The sequence below is a fragment of the Microcaecilia unicolor genome, chromosome 2, assembly GCF_901765095.1.
Source record: "Microcaecilia unicolor chromosome 2, aMicUni1.1, whole genome shotgun sequence".
Classification (NCBI taxonomy): domain Eukaryota; kingdom Metazoa; phylum Chordata; class Amphibia; order Gymnophiona; family Siphonopidae; genus Microcaecilia; species Microcaecilia unicolor.
Window position 1 is genome coordinate 250,396,679 of NC_044032.1, and position 18,102 is coordinate 250,414,780.

General features: G+C 44.5%; 1 protein-coding gene across 4 annotated transcripts in view; it reads right to left on the reverse strand.

The window, feature by feature from the left end:
- Positions 1–18,102, reverse strand: part of ARAF (A-Raf proto-oncogene, serine/threonine kinase) — a 116,339-nt gene that overhangs the window by 77,540 nt on the left and 20,697 nt on the right. The window contains exon 1 of one of the 4 annotated variants that reach the window (XM_030193897.1): positions 9,270–9,340. The exons of the other annotated variants lie outside the window; for them this stretch is intronic. The gene's annotated coding sequence lies outside the window, so the exon portion shown is untranslated. Of the gene's footprint in view, positions 1–9,269; positions 9,341–18,102 lie in introns of those variants that run through there. 4 annotated transcript variants of the gene reach the window in all.

The window sequence follows — 18,102 nt, forward strand, 5'->3', positions numbered from 1 at the left end:
AGGAGGAGGAGGGGATGGATTGGGTGGAGGAGGGGGTTAAAGAGGCTGAGCAGGAAGCAGAAAGCAGGATGGAATGGGAGCTGGAGAGCCCTGAGGAAGGTAGCACCGAAAAGGGGAAAGCTATGTGTTGTAAGGAAGAAGCCTGTTTTGATTTGAACTGTTTGCTGTGGGGGAAGGGCAGAGGGCTGGAAGAGTTATAAGCCTGGTTCCCCAGCTGCTCCTGTTTGTTGTGTATAAGAACGGTGGGAGCTGGAAACCCTGGTTGGACAGGAGGGAACAATCCTGCTGAAAGGCCAGCACTGCTTGTGATACCTACTGTGAAAAGGAAGTATTTTCAAAGGGGACCATTGCAGCCCTCAAGAAAGGGCCGAGACTTTGGATTGCTGGGTGAGGGGCAGCACAACCCTGCCTGGGGCAGTCCTAACCCAGGGCTGGACTGAAGCTTTTGTTTGTAACTTGGAAACAAAATAAAAAGAAAAAGAATATTTGAAGGTATCTGCTGGTGGAAATTTGTGGGGCTCGGATTAATCCTGGGGAGGAGACTTCCTTCCTCCCCCTACTGGCGCAGCGGTCCCGTTTACACTATGTATCAGCAATGACGTATGTAGTTGTCCATACCCCATTTGTGCTTAGCGTGTAAGATCCTAGTCCCTAACTTTAGGCAACCTGTACAGAATGTACCCCTTTGTGTCATCTGATGGTTAGGGCCAAATCTTTCAATAAAGCTGCCAGAAGACAAGACGACTCACTTTATATAGAACTAGTAAAAAAAGCCCCGTTTCTGATGCAAATGAAACGGGGGCTAGCAATGTTTTCTTTCGTGTGCATGTGGGAGTGTGTGTGTCCCTGCCCTCTGGCCTCTCTCCCCTCCCCCCTCTGAGTCCTTCACTGTTACAGAGCCAGCGATTTGATTTCGTGCTCTGCTGTTTTCCTTCACTGACTGTGTTACAGAGAGGGCGGGGCAGACACTCATAGGGAAACCGGATATCTCGCCCCCTTCACACTTCCGGCTGGAGGCTTCATAGAACGTTGGTGTTGCTTTTTATATATAGAGAGATGTGAAGATCGGAATTCAAACATCCAGGACAGGATGTGCTCGGTTCCTGGCGAATACAGAGCCTTCTGTAAAATACATATAAGGACATACAGGTCTGCATGTGTAGTTGCCCCACATTTTCATTAACTTCATGTCTAACTGCTGTGGATCAATGTGAAGCTATACCATTTTACAAACCTAGAAGTGTGAGTGCAGCCAATTAAGTAGTGAGGTCACAATTTTTAACTTTGGAGGTAAAAGTAAATGGGGATTAAAGAGAATTACGCGCTATTTCTGAACTACACCCCCAAACACATTTACAGACTGGGTTCATGTAAAAATGTGTGTCTTCTTGTTACTTGCATGACCCATGAGATAATTTTATAAGAGGCCTTTTACGCACATAAAACGGTTTATGTGCAAAAAAATCCTTCATAAAATTACCCCCATATTCAGTCAGGTAAAATCGATGCGCTGCAACTTCAGCATATACACCGCACCCCAAACTACTTTCTTGCCTAAATGATGCAACTGTCTGATCTTTCGAGGTGGCACATTAGAAAGCTTTCTGCAATTTCTCACCTTCTTCATTGCTAATTTGAATATCAAGGCATAGGAGAACTGGACGTCACCAAAAATCAGATGTTGGCTTAAATTTTGTACTTTAAGTCTGTCTTTTTAGATACAGGCTAAATTGTTAGTGGGGATTACCACATAAGCAGTTTTTGTACCTGCAAGAGGCCATGAACTGGAAGGGTCACTGTGACTTTCATTACCTCTATGAGCTTCAAACCAAAAACATTTGAAGGAGGATCTGCCTCCTGTTCTAACTGGAAGGCATCCTCCCTAGACATGTGCTAAATGAACCTTGGATAAGAAATATCTTCATAAAGAGATTTAGTCCTATCAGCAGAGATACCTGTAGAATAAACCTTCTCCTCTTCTAAAAAATTCTGGTGAAATGAAATCCAGATCTGGTTTGTAAGGCCACTTTGCAAGTGCTCCTTGCCCTCCTTGTGGTTCAGAATCTGAGGTAGACAGCAGAAAATCTTGAGATGAACAAGGGTCTCTTAGTCAATAACACCCGTGGACTAAGATGGTGCTATACTCGGCTCTTAATATCAGACAGAAGGAAGAACTTTACAGTAGCCCTTGACAAATTTACTGAATGGCATCTGTAGGAATGAGTGCAGCTACTCTGTTCTAGTAGAACAGTGAAAAAGAAGGACATGACCCACTGGCTGCTGTGACAAGGACTGGAGTAGACAACAGTGGAGGCTAAGCTAGCAGTTGTTTTGCAGGATATATCTGTGTCACAATCAAAGAGCTGGCTTTGCATTATCACTGCACAATGACTTTGCACTGAAGCAGAAATTTCATTATCTGCGATGGTGTGTAGTTCTGCTCTCTTGGTGACAAGAGGTCAATGTAATGTCTGTGCTGATTGAGCAATATGAATGTCAGCTGAATTATCAGGCCACGGCCTCTTTGATGGCACAGAGAGATGACTACTGCAAAGGCTTGCAATTAGAGAAGCACAGCAAGTGAAATCTGAGCTGAGGTGCCCAAACTTCTGTAATGCCTTAAGATGGAAGCTTCAGGGCTGCCTTAACTTTGGGCCTGTGCAAGCACGCTGAAGATGACTAGTTCTTTAGGCTTGGAAGCCTCAAAGGCATTTGTGCCATATTGGAAGAGACCTAGCACTGCCCCTCTGTTAACATGCCCTTCTCCTCTCCTCCTTCTGGGCCAGCAGGAGCCTCATCTGTCTCTCATACTGATTACAAAGACAGTTCAAACTGTCCTTTCGGCTTGTGGAGAAATCCTGTCACAGTGCTTCCAAGTAAGACTAGTTATGTTCCAAGCTCTGACATACCAAATATCTTGAATGGGTGTTGAAATTCAGGATATTTCTTCTATATTCATCCACAGGAACACAAATAAACTAAACAAAAATTTATTTTGAAGGCAACAAAAAACTAGTGACAAAAACAAGAAGTAAATCTTCTTCAAAGACAGAAAAGCTTTGCTTTTGTGTTTGTTTAGCAAAGCAGATTAAAGTACTACTACTACTACTACTACTACTTAACATTTCTAGAGCGCTACTAGGGTTACGCAGCGCTGTACAATTTAACAAAGAGAGACAGTCCCTGCTCAAAGAGCTTACAATCTAATAGACAAGTGAACGGTCGGTCCGATAGGGGCAGTCAAATTGGGGCAGTCTGGATTCACTGAACGGTAAGGGTTAGGTGCCGAACGCAGCATTGAAGAGGTGGGCTTTAAGCAAAGACTTGAAGACGGGCAGGGAGGGGGCTTGGCGTAAGGGTTCAGGAAGGTTGTTCCAAGCATAGGGTGAGGCGAGGCAGAATGAGCGGAGCCTGGAGTTGGCGGTGGTGGAGAAGGGTACTGAGAGGAGGGATTTATCCTGTGAACGGAGGTTACGGGCGGGAACGTAAGGGGAGATGAGGGTAGAGAGGTAGTGAGGGGCAGCAGACTGAGTGCATTTGTAGGTAAGAAGGAGAAGCTTGAATTGAATGCGGTATCTGATCGGAAGCCAGTGAAGTGACCTGAGGAGAGGGGTGATATGAGTATATCGGTTCTGGCGGAATATGAGACGTGCAGCAGAGTTCTGAACAGACTGAAGGGGGGATAGATGGCTAAGTGGGAGGCCGGTGAGGAGTAAGTTGCAGTAGTCCAGGCGAGAGGTAATGAGAGCGTGGACGAGAGTTCGGGTGGTGTGTTCAGAGAGGAAAGGGCGAATTTTGCTGATGTTAAAGAGGAAGAAGCGACAGGTCTTGGCTATCTGCTGGATATGCGCAGAGAAGGAGAGAGAGGAGTCAAAGATGACTCCGAGGTTGCGGGCAGATGAGACGGGGAGGATGAGGGTGTTATCAACTGAGATAGAAAGTGGAGGAAGAGGAGAAGTGGGTTTTGGTGGAAAGACGATAAGCTCGGTCTTGGACATGTTCAGTTTCAGGTGGCGGTTGGACATCCAGGCAGCAAAGGGAAATAAGGAGACCACTGTGCATGGGAAGGATTCCTCATGCTCAATTGTGAGCTCTAGGAGACTTATTCAATCCTGGAGCCATCAGATGATGTTATCCACGTGCACCTAATCAATCCCGCTTGTTGCTGAAAAAATTGCTTTACCCATAACAATGTGCTGTTTGAAAACCTTCAGCTCTCAACATCTGTAAAAAAAAAAAATATATATATATGCATATGGTTTTAACTGTATTGCCAGGAGGCATTCCTGAGCATACGTTTAGGTCAGGGGACAGAAATAACATGCACAGATGACATTTTTGGATCTACACATGTTCTAAGGGCAAAAGCACCCATAAATAAAGCAGGTGCACATTTCTGTGGATGCTAGCCGTTAAGCCCGTTAAAACGGACGAGATTTCCAGCTACCCTCCTCACCGCCGCCACTCCCTCCCCCCTCCTTGCTGGGCCCCCTGCACTGACCTGACAGCGCATCTCACCTCCGTGTGAAAACGCTGCAGGCAGCAGCAGATCGCTCTGTCAGGTCAGTGCAGGGGGCCCGGCATGGAGGGGGGCGTGAGAGGCGGCGGGGATTGGGGGGGGGGGGGGGGGGGGGAGGGTGGAGGTTGATGCACGCGATGTTCGTTTCCAGGCTCCAGCGGCAGCGTCTGACGGTCCGACTCCGTTTCCCTCTCTGTTCTGCCCTCTGACGTCATCACGTCTTGATGCGAGGGCGGGACAGAGAGGGAAGTCTCTACTGTGCATTTGCAGGTGAGTCGGTCACTTGCCATTTATATGTTTGATGTTTTATTGGAGAACTAAAGAAAATTTATCCACATAGGGGTCAATATTCAGCTGTCAGTGGTGAGAATTTTGCTCACAGACAATGAAGTTATTCCCAGATGTTCAAAGCCGTGCCCTGTGCAGCTCTGAAGATGTTGGTTATTTTTAAGCTGCCTAACACATAGCTACTTAAGTTGATATTCAGCACTTAAGCGGCCATGGGGTAGCACATAAAAACAGGACAGATTTTCATAAAGTCCCATTTAAAGAGTCAACCTGGTCGCTTAAAGGCTGAATATTTTATTTATTTCAGCATTTGTTCCCTACATTTTCCCACTAGTATAGGTTCAATGTGGCTTACAGTTAAGTTATATTGGTAGTGTTACAGAGCAGTTAAGGATTGGATATAGGCAGCATTCAGTTCTGTCGGTGCTTCTAGATTGCGGTGTGTTGGTCAGTGTTATACTCGACGATGTGTGTTTGTCAAAAAAGAATTTCCTGAAAAAGTGGGCTTTCAGGTGTTTTCGAAAGTTAGGTAGTCGTCTGTGCATTTTAGGTATTTTGGTAGTGTGTTCCAGGCTCTGGTGCATAGGTATGTGAAATTGGTTGTGTATGTTGATTTTTATTTTAGACCTTGACATTTGGGGAAATGAAGGACGAGGTAGTTTCTTGCGCCTTTGATTGCATATCGTACTGGTAATTCCATAAGGTTTGTCACATATTCTGATGCGAGGCCAAAGATTATTCTGTAGGCCACAGAACATAGCTTGAAGGTTATTGGTGCTTTGATAGAGAGCCAGTGTAGGCTTTGGAGTAGTGGTTTCACACTTTCAAATCAAGTTTTTCAGAATATTAGTCTTGTTGCGGTATTGTGTGCTGTTTGTAACCTCTTTAGCGTTTGTTCTTCGCATTCAGCGTCGATCCCATTGCAATAATCTGCATGGGCGAGGACCATGGATTGGACTAGTGTGCAGAATACTAGTGTTGACTCCATCCCCGGAACATCCCTAAACATAGCCGGCTGTGTGTTTGGCGCTAACCGCAATATTCAGCAGTACTTAGCTGGTCAAATGCAGCTATTTGTGGCTAGCCCCGACCAAGCGATTTAACAAGTCAGCAGTTGGCTAAATTGCTTTAAATAATTGGGCCCACAATTTTTATCTGATTGGGGCAAACATGACAGGTTTGTTTGAAATAATGCAGGCAGTTTGATTATTGCCCCCATTAATATCTCTATGGAACATTTCATAAACGGCATAAATACATAGTCAAGGACGGACCCCTGAGTTCACTATTATATCTAAATTATATTACTCTTTTTTGGAAACTGGTAGTGGAGATAGTGCTCCAGGATGCTTGGTTCAAGTTTGTAAAGAACAACTAGATTTAGAGGGGTAGTTATCAAGGTGCAGTAAAAGTTGGGCTTTTACCACTCAAGTGTAAAATTAATAACACTGATTATCAGCCACCTCACAAGCAGCATTATTCTACTGTCCTAGGAGCACTGGGCTACAAAGCTGAGACCCGATGTTACAGGGCACTGTTTAAAGGCGCAGGCTCAGTGAAAATAAGGTGCCCCTGAGACCCCCCCCCTCCTGAGGAGCTCCCCAGATGTATCATCCCCTCCTGACTACCCGCAATGCAAAAAAAACCCTCACTTCAAGGTACCCCAAGCAGAAGCTCCTCCTACCTAGAAATACTCCATAATGTGCAACACCTTCCCCTCCAGAAGGCCCCCTTCCACCCTGAGCAACATTCCCTGGTCCCTAGTGGGCAGGAGTGATCCCCAGTTAATCCTGTCCTTGCTGGCACTGGGTTCAAAATTGTGCCAGCGACTTCTAGCAGTAATCTCATGGTACTACTACTAGAGGTCAGGCCTTTCCCTGAGCAGCTTTCTGTTGGGGTTATTTTTCCAGCTTGTGGTTTTCACCACATGCATGTTATAGAATTTACAAACTGCGGCCTGTTGGCTTACTGGTCAACAGTCCTGGCCAACCTCTGATCTTCAGTTAATGAATACTACTATTACTCCTGTTGAGATCTTGGGGTTTTACTGAATTATCAGCTCTCTTTCTCACCACATATAGCCTCTTTATGTAAACCAAGTTTTTTATTTTTTGAATACCGAGATAACTTTGTTCAATTCACAACTATTTTGATCACGATTTCTTTCAATTTTTGATACTCTCACTCTTTATGTCTAGGATTGATTACTGTAATGTGATTTACTTTGGTGTTACTAAGTCTGTTCTGAAGAGAAGGAGTGGAGGAGTGGCCTAGTGGTTAGGGTGGTGGACTTTGGTCCTGGGGAACTGAGGAACTGAGTTCGATTCCCACTTCAGGCACAGGCAGCTCCTTGTGACTATGGGCAAGTCACTTAACCCTCCATTGCCCCATGTAAGCCGCATTGAGCCTGCCATGAGTGGGAAAGCGCGGGGTACAAATGTAAAAAAAAAAAAAAAAATCCAAACCTTATAAAATATAGCCATTAGGTTACTGTCATGACTCCCGCTGTGACTTGTGTCCATCTTACCTTCCCTGGGTTAAGTGCTGCTCTCTGGCGCTCCCTTACCCTAAGGAATGAGCAGGCCAAAGAGAGACTTCTTATAGTCTCGCTGCAGCATTGCAGGGAGTTCCCACAGGCAACGTCACTTCCTGCCCCGCAGTATTTAAGGAAAGCAGGCTTGCTCCAGTCGCCTTCGCAACGTGGCCTCCAGCCTTGTTCCTGCTCTAGCTTTGTTCCGGGTCCTGTTCTTGTTCTAGCCTTAAGTTCCTGCCTTGCCTTGCTCCTGGACCCTTCCAGCCTCCAAGCACTGCCTAGGCTCCGAGCTCCTGCCAAGCTCCAGCCCTGCCTAGGCTCCCAGCTCCTGCCAAGCTCCAGACTTTGCCTAGTCTTGGACTCTTGTTCCTGTCAAGTTTAGTCCTGTCTGTCTAGTCCTTGCTTCCTTCTGGCCATAGTGCCTTGTCTCAGTCTAGTCTACCTTCCTTGTTGCCTTGTCCAGTCCTATCTGGATCCAATTCTTATCTTGCTCTTGTTGCGCCTGTCTGTACCCAGTTTTAGCCTAGTTCCTTGTTTTGCCTTGTCCTGTCTGGGTTCCAGCTCAAGCCCTGCTGTCTTGCTTCCTAGCCCTATCTGGTTCCAGTCCTTGTCATGTCTTGTGTTGTTACTTGTGTCCGGATCCAGTTCTTGCCCTACCTTGCCTGAACCCATTTCTAGCCTTGTTTCCTTGTCTTGTTCCTGTCTGGGTTCAGTTCTAGCCCTTTTGCCTTGCTTATCTTGCCTCATCTGGATACGGTTCCTGTCTTGTCTGTCTTGGCAGCCTAGCCTTGCCTTGCTCAGTATAGCCCTGTCCTGTCTGCCCATGTTCTAGTCTTGCCTCAGCGCTTGCCTTGTTGCCAGCCCAGGGGACTTGTCTGCCGTAGCTCTGGCTGCGGTCCAAGGGCTCACCGTCCTGTGGTCGTGACAGTTACTTTGCTACGCTCATCGGTCAGACCATGTGACACCTCTGCTTAAGAAATATTATTGGTTTCCATTGAACAACACATTAAGATCCTGCTTCTCACTTTTAAGGCATTTATGTTGAGTGCTCCTCAATACCTTAATGATTTAACTGTTCCATACGATCCAGTCCGTTTGCATAAATCCTTAAATGAACATCACTTAATACTGCGCAGTCCATGAACTGCACAACTCGAATCCAGCAGGAAAAGTGCATTCTCTTTTGTTGCCCCATACTTTTAGAACAGCTTACCTTTAAATATTTGTGGTGAATTATCCCTGAAAAACTTTAAGTCAGGGTTAAAAACATAAACCTATTCAACAAGCCTATTCAACTTAAATCTGGGTCGCAGATTAACTGAGACACCAAGCAATGCTCTTTAATCTAGTTGTTTTATTGTATTTATGGATTTCTCTTTTACTTTACCTCGCTTTGCCTTTTCCCCATTATACTTCTAAGACATTAATTGTTTGACCCCTGACATGCTGTGTTTTTATGTAGATTGCTGTAAGCCACATTGGGCCTGCCCATGGGTGGGAAATTGTGGGATATAAATGCTGTAAATAAATAAATCTATTGAATTGTACTTTATGCTTGGAGTGAATGGATTTTCTTTCCTATTTGAGTTCCTTTCCTTTATGTTTTAGTCTGTAAACCACTCTGCCCTGCTAAAGTCAGATTACGCAGTATACTAAATCACGAACAATGAGCTCCCTTACATGCAAGTATGTTTTGCATCTCATTAGTATGTACCTCGTGGTGACCCTGCATCACGATACTCAAACTTGTGTTAGAGCACTTTAACACAAGCTGAGGAGTAAATACCAGTAATATATTTATAGATATCTGATGGAAAAAATTTTTAAATAATGGGTAGAGAATGTTTAGCTGTAAAATAACTCAGAAAAGTTTAACAGAATGGGACCAAATTTGGAAAGGAGGGGGAAAATAATCAATGAAAGACATACCAAGTCAATACTCAGTGTGTCAGGCACAGATTTAGTAGCACTTAATCAAGCAGTGGCACAATCCAGACATGCCAGGCAGTTCTGGGGCAGGAGTTGTGGTACACTAGGAAGGAAAGCGTGCACTGGCAATATTCAGTCTTATCTTTGCCCAGTTAGGTATGAATGGACTAGCACTGAATACTGGCCAGCTCCTGCATAACTTCCAGGTTCTCTGAAGACCTGGATATTCAATGTCATTGCCCAGACATGGCACAACATTGAATATTTGGGTCTAAGTCAGCCTGTGGCTGTCAGCAGCTTTAAAACCGCTGTCCATCATGGAATGAATATCACCAAGTTGAGTCTGAAAATTGACAAGACTGAATTGGAGATTTAAGAGAAACAAGTTCTCCAAAAAAACATGGACTAATGCTTTTCAATGGAAGAAGCTATTTTAGTTTCTACATCATAGAAACTTTATGTTTCAATAATTTTTATTGATGACACAAACCACAGTACATCTTCCAACATTCAATGTAAACAGAAACATTGTCCACCGTCATCAACTTTTTAAACTTTAATACTTGAACTTCTAACCCCCCTACTAGATGGTAAAGACAATTATTAGTTACCAATAACTATACAATGACTATCAAATACCAATCCTCTGATTAGGGACATTGAGATAAACCAACTGGCATCTGTTCAAATAAGATGCTGATGTCCCTATAAGTCAGTATCAAATGATCGTTTTAAACTTTACCCCCATCCCCCCTCGAACCTTCCCACCCCTCTAATCTCAACCAACCCTCCCTCCTACCCCACCAGGAACTTGAGATATCCTCCAGGAAAGGGGAAGGCCCTATGAGATCAGCCTTCATTAAGAAGCATGCTACAACCCCGGGGATGTAGAATCTGTACATACGGACCCCAAATGGCCAGGAAGTTTCTCCTTTTCTTTGGTGAAGAACGAGACTCCCTCGCCTCCCAAGTTGCTAGTTGATGTACCTGATTCCTCCAGTGCCAATATGCCGGCGGAACCGGCGACGTCCAACACTGCAATATAAATTTCCGAGCAAATCAGGCACGTAAGTACATAAGTAATGCCATACTGGGAAAAGACCAAGGGTCCATCGAGCCCAGCATCCTGTCCACGACAGCGGCCAATCCAGGCCAAGGGCACCTGGCAAGCTTCCCAAACGTACAAACATTCTATACATGTTATTCCTGGAATTGTGGATTTTTCCCCAAGTCCATTTAGTAGCGGTTTATGGACTTCTCCTTTAGGAAACCGTCCAACCCCTTTTTAAACTCTGCTAAGCTAACCGCCTTCACCACTTTCTCCGGCAACGAATTCCAGAGTTTAATTATGCGTTGGGTGAAGAAATATTTTCTCCGATTTGTTTTAAATTTACTACACTGTAGTTTCATCGCATGCCCCTTAGTCCTAGTATTTTTGGAAAGCGTGAACAGATGCTTCACATCCACCTGTTCCACTCCACTCATTATTTTATATACCTCTATCATGTCTCCCCTCAGCCATCTCTTCTCTAAGCTGAATAGCCCTAGCCTCCTTAATCTTTCTTCATAGGAAAGTCGTCCCATCCCCGCTATCATTTTAGTCGCCCTTCGCTGCACCTTTTCCAATTCTACTATATCTTTCTTGAGATGTGGCGACCAGAATTGAACACAATACTCAAGGTGCGGTCGCACCATGGAGTGATACAAGGGCATAATAACATCCTCGCACCTGTTTTCCATACCTTTCCTAATAATACCCAACATTCTATTCGCTTTCCTAGCCGCAGCAGCACACAGAGCAGAAGGTTTCAGTGTATTATCGACAACGACACCCAGATCCCTTTCTTGGTCCGTAACTCCTAACGTGAAACCTTGCATGACGTAGCTATAATTCGGGTTCTTTTTTCCCACATGCATCACCTTGCACTTGCTCACATTAAACGTCATCTGCCATTTAGCCGCCCAGACTTCCAGTCTCGTAAGGTCCTCTTGTAATTTTTCACAATCCTGTCGCGATTTAACAACTTTGAATAACTTTGTGTCATCAGCAAATTTAATTACCTCGCTTGTTACTCCCATCTCTAAATCATTTATAAATAAATTAAAAAGCAGCGGTCCTAGCACAGACCCCTGAGGAACCCCACTAACTACCCTTCTCCATTGTGAATACTGACCATTTAACCCCACTCTCTGTTTCCTATCCTTCAACCAGTTTTTAATCCACAATAGGACATTTCCTCCTATCCCATGACCCTCCAATTTCCTCTGTAGCCTTTCATGAGGTACCTTGTCAAACACCTTTTGAAAATCCAGATACACAATATCAACTGGTTCCCCTTTGTCCACATGTTTGTTTACCCCTTCAAAGAATTGAAGTAAATTGGTCAGGCAAGATTTCCCCACACAAAAGCCGTGCTGACTTGGTCTCAGTAATCCATGTCCTCGGATGTGCTCGGTAATTTTGTTTTTAATAATAGTCTCTACCATTTTCCCCAGCACTGACGTCAGACTCACCGGTCTATAATTTCCCAGATCTCCCCTGGAGCCTTTTTTAAAAATCGGTGTTACATTGGCCACCCTCCAATCTTCCGGTACCACGCTCGATTTTAAGGATAAGTTGCATATCACTAGCAGTAGCTCTGCAAGCTCATTTTTCAGTTCTATCAGTACTCTAGGATGAATACCATCCGGTCTAGGAGATTTGCTACTCTTCAGTTTGCTGAACTGCCCCATTACGTCCTCCAGGTTTACCGTGAAGTCAGTAAGTTTCTCCGACTTGTCCGCTTGAAATACCATTTCCGACACCGGTATCTCACCCAAATCTTCCTCGGTGAAGACCGAAGCAAAGAATTCATTCAGTCTCTCCGCTACGTCTTTGTCTTCCTTGATCGCCCCTTTTACCCCTCGGTCATCCAGCGGCCCAACCGATTCTTTTGCCGGCTTCCTGCTTTTAATATAATGAAAAAATTTTTTACTATGTTTTTTTGCCTCTAATGCTATCTTTTTTTCGTAATCCCTCTTGGCCTTCTTTATCTGCATCTTGCATTTGCTTTGACACTCCTTATGCTGCTTCTTATTTTCAGACGGTTCCTTCTTCCATTTTCTGAAGGCGTTTCTTTTAGCCCTAATAGCTTCCTTCACCTCACTTTTCAACCAGGCCGGCTGTCTTTTGGACTTCCGTCTTTCTTTTCTAATTCGCGGAATATGTATGGCCTGGGCCTCCAGGATGGTATTTTTGAACAGCGTCCACGCCTGTTGTACAGTTTTTACTTTCTCAGTTGCCCCCCTAAGTCTTTTTTTTACCGTTCTTCTCATTTTATCATAGTCTCCTTTTTTAAAGTTAAACGCTAACGTATTTGACTTTCTGTGTACAGTTACTTCAAGGTCGATATCAAAACTGATCATATTATGATCACTGTTATCAAGCGGCCCCAGTACCATAACGTCCCTCACCAGATCATGTGCTCCACTAAGGACCAAGTCTAGAATTTTTCCTTCTCTCGTTGGCTCCTGCACCAGCTGCTCCATAAAGCTGTCATTGATTTCATCAAGGAATTGTACCTCTGTAGCGTGTCCCGATGTTACATTTACCCAGTCTATATTTGGATAATTGAAGTCACCCATTATTATCACATTGCCCATTTTGTTCGCAGCTCTGATTTCTTTTATCATTTCTGCGTCTACCTGCTCATCCTGGCGAGGCGGACGGTAGTACACTCCTATCACATTTTACAAAGAAGCAGTACTACATATTTATTGCAACCCCTGAAGGCACCTGGTACATCCAATATCATTTGTTCCACCGTTCCCACTATCTATATATGCAACTCTGTCTCCCAAAAGCATTGAATGTGACGCCAGAAGACTTTTATTGTTGAACAACTCCAGAACATATGGGACAAAGTCCCACAAATGTCCCCATACTTCAAACACGATGGTTCCATCAGCTCCCCCATATGACACACCTGGGCGGGTAAGATATAACCCCTATGTATCACCCTGTAAGCGCATTCTCTTAAACGTGCATCTGTAACAAGAGTGGGTATGTGTTCAACTGAAATTGATATGTCCCAGTGAGTCAGAGTGACCCCCATCTCCTGTTCCAATCTACCTTTCAAAGCTAAATAGTCTTTGTGTTATTTCCATTTGTTCAAGGCCTTGTATAATAGCGAGATTGAGATCTCCCCCTTCCTCACGGACTGAAAAAATTCTCTGAGCTTTCCCCATTCTACAACTTAGCTGCTCACAGGATGTAGTGCGAAACCTGCCAATACGCAAATCTCGCTCCCCAAGAGTCTCCTGTCTGTCGTATCAAATCTCCCATCGAAATGGGCCTCCCTCCCCCTGTCAATAAATGTTCCACACAGGTAATACCTTGATCAGCCCAAAGAGTATAAACCTTATTAGTAAGCCCTGGCTGAAAATCACAATTACCCTGGAGTGTGAGGAGATCTGTAACATATGGATCACCCCCCAGGTTCTTCACCAGCACTTGCCACATGGCTCTCTGTGGGTTCAAAAGTACACTTCTCCATAACCTCAGGGGGAGCTGAGTTTGTCTATGATGTAAAAGTGAGAAGAACTGGTAAGGAGCATAATATGCTTTTTCAAAATCTATTGGGGTATATATCTGAGTCTGAAGGCACCAATCCCCCAAGTGTTGCAGTTGACAGGTGTAATTATATTGTTTCTTGTCTGGAAGACCCAAGCCTCCCTGCCCCCATCCTCCAATCAAATACGAAAACCTAACCCTGGGTTTCCTTCTATTCCAACACCTACTTCTATTCCAACAAAATCGGGAAATTAAACAGTTAAAGACTTTAAGGTCCCTTTGAAGTAACCAAAGGGGCAGCGTCTGCAAAAAATAAAGCCACTTGGGGAATACCACCATTTTCACTAAATTCACCCTACCTAACAAGGTCAAAGGGAGATCTCGCCAGCCCTCCACTAGTTTACAGGTATCCTCAAGTAACTTGGAAACATTTAGATGATACAACTGTGACACATTCATAGGCAACAAAATTCCCAGATAACGAAATGACCCCCTTGCCCAACGTAGCGGGAACTCTGTACTTCACTCCTGCTCTAGCTGATCTGAAGAGGATAAGGCCTCTGATTTCAAATTCAACCGTAAGCCAGCATAGTCCCCATATTCCTTTAGAATCTCCATTAACGTCGGCAACAATTCTCATGGCTGCGATAGGTGTACTAAAATATTGTCCACAAAGGCTGCAACCTTGAAAGTCCATGAGCCCACAGGTATTCCACACACTGACGGAGTCGCTGCTATATCTCTCAGCATAAAGTCTAATGTCAAGACAAAAAGGAGAGGGGAGAGGGGACACCCCTACCGTGTACCTCTGAAAATGTGAAAATCCTCAGATTCCAACCCATTGATGGAAATTCGTGCTCCAGAAGCATGATATAGAGCTTTCACTGCCGACATGAAACGTGCCGAAAAACCATACTTAGACAACGTAGCAAAAAGAAAGCTCCACTTCACCCAATCGAATGCTTTCTCAGCATCGAAGCTAACCAGGAGAGATTGTTGGTTCTTCTGACTGCAATATTCCAGTGAAGCTATAATTTTGTGAATATTTTGGCCACCGTGCGTTCTCGCACAAAGCCCACTTGAGACTCATGCAACAACCTCGGGAGGATATTTGCCAGATGGTTTGCCATTATTTTAGCTAGATCTCGTAATTTAAAAGCGAAATAGGCCGATAGGATTCCACTAGGGTTGGGTCTCTCCCTGGTTTAGGCATCACTATAATCTGGGCTATGTTCAACTGCATAGCCCAGATTATAGTCTCTATCAAAGAATTAAACATGTTCATCAGTGGGGACACAATTTCCTCCCCCATGAGCGTATAAAATTCTGCCCGGTACCCATCTACTCCTGGAGCTTTTAAAAGAGAGCTCTGTCGAATCGCCAGCTGAACTTCCTCAGGCATAATCGGTTGATTAAGAAAATCCCTATCCGCCTGACACAGGCTCGGCAACGCTAAATTATCCAAATAAAGACTGCCCCGTAAATCCCTCCTCTTCTACAGCACTATACAGACTTTGATAATAAGAGTGAAATAAGTCACAGATCTCTTGGTTGGTGTTGACTACAGAGCCCTGTCTCGTTTGCATAGTCAGGATTCTAGAGGAACCTTTCTTAGCTGCTACAAGGCGTGCCAACAGGCATCCCCCCTTGTTCCCATGTCTATACAGCATATATTTATAATATTTTTGTGATTTAATGGCTCTCTGGTGTAATAGCTCATTCAGTGTCCCTGGATTTCTAGCACTTTCTATTTGTCCTCTGCTGAGTGCGATTTACCAAATCTCCTCCAAGCTGTGCCAAACAAGTGGCCCAGCCGGAGGATCTCTCGATCTCTGGCCTTCCTTCTATGGCTGGTGTAGCTAATAATTTCCCCTCTTAATACTGCCTTCATGGTCTCCCAGTAAAGAACAGTCTCCATCTCATGCTCTACATTTTGAGATTTATACTCCCTCCAACATTTAGAGAGCACTTTCTGAAAGGCCTTGTCTTTGTATAATTCCACACGAAATACCCAACGCCAACCCCGCCCCACTGTCTTGATCAAAGCACACTCCATCCAAACTCATGCATGGTCCGAAATGACATAGGGCCCAATGTCAGACTTGGACATCGAGCCAAAGATTTGCTTTGAGACCAATAAATAATCAATATGGGCCTGGGTGGAATGCGCTCGAGATAGGTGCGTGAAGTCTCTCTCCTGTGGGTGAAGCACTCGCCAGACATCTACTAGATCTGTCTAAATAAATTAGAAAGCCCTTTCCCCCTCTGGGAGGCCAAAGCCTTCACGGGTTGGGATTTATCTAACATGGAATCTAAAACTGCATTAAACTCTCCTCCAATCAGGACTGATGTCGCCTCACAGGTCAAAAGTTTTGAAGTAATCATTTTGTAAAAATGACGGTCATGTTGGTTAGGTGCATATACATTCCCTAGTACAAATTCCTGACGTGCAATTATGGCCTTACAAAGTAAAACTCTGCCTCCAGGGTCTATAAAAAGTGGGCTAATCTGATGTAACATATCTAAATTTAAAAGGGGGCGCCCCAGCCTACACCCCCCCTCTTAACCTCTCTGTCGAAGATCATTCTTGCCCAAACTCCCCTGGGCGTACTGGCAATTATACATCCCCCCACATACTGAATTTGCATCCCAAGTTCCTACAGCCCATCCCTGAGTGCCCCCCTTCCCCTCCCTGTACCCGTCTACCCACCCTCAACCCCTAACCCCCCCCCTAAACCCTTCTTGGGGTTCCCTATATGGAACCATCATGTATAACACCTCCCACCACACCTCCCCTCTATATCCAAGCAATGATAGCAGATGTGTCAACCTTTGATGATAAACACAGCATAGGGGAAAGAGAGAGAAAAAAATCTCCACCTTACAAACATATACCACGTTTCATATTGGAGCTCCACTATTCAAGGCAATGCAATGTCTTCTTACAGTAAGTATCTCCAAGCTCTGCTAGTTATATTGAAGACACTTCTTTAACCACGCATTGTAGTCAGGCCTTAGGTGGTTGTTCCGTTCATTCAAATGCCTCTGTATGTAATCCCTCTCTCTCCAACACTCCAGGCCCTCTTTTTTTAGTAACCATAGATTTGCCTCTCTGGTTTATCACTGTTCTAAGGAGCACAGAAATTCCTGTGCCTGTTCTACTGTATTGTAAATCTTAGTTTCAGCTTTATATATCACTCTCAATTTGGCCGGGTACTGCAATGCAAATTGAATCTTCTGTTCAAAAAGACTGGAGTATATCGAAGAAAATCTTCTGCGCTGCACAGCAACTGCTGCAGAATAATCTTGAAAACACAGCATTTTATTATTCTCATAGCGCAATTCCTGGCCTCCCCTCAATACTTGTAATATTGCTGTTTTGTGTGAGAGTTGCACGGGGACAGAAATCCAACCCGTCTCTGCCCATCCCCACTGGAATCCAACCCGTCCCCATTTGTCCCCGTAGGGAATCTAACCCATCCCCACATTAAAATAATTTCTGTCGGCTCTCTCAGTCTCTCTCTGGGTTTGAGCCGCAGTACTACGGGCAAGGAAGGAACGGAAGTTGGAACACTCTGGTGCGCACATGTAAGATTTCTCAGATTCAATGGCAGTGTGTGCTAAGAGATCACCACATGCACGTGCCAGTAGGTCAGGTGACATCTGATGCTCGTGCCTACGTCACAGCTGAGGTCTGCACATCAGCCCGGGAGCAGAGAGGATTAATAGTAACATAGTAAATGACAGCAGATAAAAAAACGGATCGGTCCATCCAGTCTGCCCAATAGTCACAATCATTATCAATTCATGATTAAATCAACTATGAATGTGATATTATATACTTGATTGTTGTCTTTCTTTGGCGTTTCTGGGACATAGACCATAGAAATTCACCTGGCCCTATCCTTATGTTTCAACTGCTGGAGTTGCCTTCGAAGCCCACTCCAGCCTATTCATCTTCTCATTTGTGGGACACAGATCGTAAAAGTCTGTCCAGCACTGTCCACATGTTCCAGACACTAAAATTGCTGTCTAAGCCCTTTCCAGCCCACCATAAACCAGACTGCCATATATGAGACACAGACCGTACAGGTCTCCCAGTATCAGACCTAGTTCATCACAGCCAGAGTCGCCATCTAAGTGTCATGACACATCCACACACATGCAGCCATTTAAGTTTAGGTTTTTTTTTTTTTTATGTTTAAATCATTTTTATTTGGATCAACCACATAATTCACCGCATGTGTTTACCGGTTTGTTCAATTACAACTTCAATTCTTA